The sequence below is a fragment of the Trachemys scripta genome, chromosome 8 (assembly GCF_013100865.1).
Source record: "Trachemys scripta elegans isolate TJP31775 chromosome 8, CAS_Tse_1.0, whole genome shotgun sequence".
In the NCBI taxonomy this organism is placed as follows: Eukaryota; Metazoa; Chordata; order Testudines; family Emydidae; genus Trachemys; species Trachemys scripta.
In genome coordinates, this window is record NC_048305.1 from 105,360,586 (window position 1) to 105,361,488 (window position 903).

Below are 903 nucleotides of genomic sequence, written 5' to 3' on the forward strand. Positions count from 1 at the left end.
GGCTCCGGACTAGGCTCTCGCCCATCACCCCTCCCACGCCGTTGATGCACTAGCTGTTGACAGCTTCACGCCCACTCGCCTCAAAGGCATTTCTAATTGGCTCTTATATGTGTCAATCACCATCAAGCTCACTCTCATTGGACAATCTTTTATTTACACACCGCCTTCAACGGCTGGCCAATCGGTTTGAGGCGCCCCTAGCAACGCCCCCTCCATTCCCTCCCACTCAGTCCCGTCCCTTGCTTCCTAGTGGGTCCGGCGGTTGCCGGAGCGTTGTTTGCATTTCATTGTGGACGGCCGAGATGGCTGTCAATCAAATAGTGTTAGCCAACCATAAGGGGGAACTCTTTGATTGGTCGAGCCGGGCCTGTCCATCAAGCATCCAGCGGTGCCGATTGGAGGCAGTGGTTGGGGCGTTCATCGTTCGGGGCCGCCCCTGGGTTGGGGCCTGGGTCGCTCAGTCGCAGGCGGAGGCGCGGTGGCGTTGAGGCGAGGGGGGCTGGGCCGAAGCGAGGCGCTGGCGGGGTAGAGGCGGGGGTCTAGGCGGGCGCGCAGCGGCCCCTCCCCTTGGGCCCGACTGGTGGGGGGGCTCGCCCCACATGGCCCCCCCTCGCTTGCGGCGGAGGCGACAGACCCTCCCCGGGGCGCTGAGGGGCCGGGGCTGCCGGTGCGGGACGCGGCTATGAGACACCTCCCGGCGCGCGGGCCCTGCTGCCGCCCGGGCCTCGCTGCAGGTGAGGGCGGGGAGCTGCCGCGGGTGTCCGTCACTGCTGCGGCGGGGAGCGGCGGGGCGGGCTGGAGGGTGCGTGGGGGCACTGGGGGGTGGTGGAGCTGGAGGGAGCAGCTGGTCGGGGGAGCAGGGGGACGGGGGGGAGCAGGGGGTCGGGGGAAGAGCGGGGGGAC

General features: G+C 68.2%; 1 protein-coding gene across 2 annotated transcripts in view; it reads left to right on the plus strand.

Annotated features, from left to right (window-relative positions):
• The first annotated feature begins 440 nt into the window (after positions 1-440).
• Positions 441-903, plus strand: part of TESK2 (testis associated actin remodelling kinase 2) — a 115,131-nt gene continuing 114,668 nt past the window's right edge. Inside the window, exon 1 of one of the 2 annotated variants that reach the window (XM_034778167.1) lies at positions 441-734. The gene's annotated coding sequence lies outside the window, so the exon portion shown is untranslated. The remainder of the gene's footprint in view (positions 735-903) is intronic. The other variant, XM_034778168.1, reaches the window with a different exon arrangement.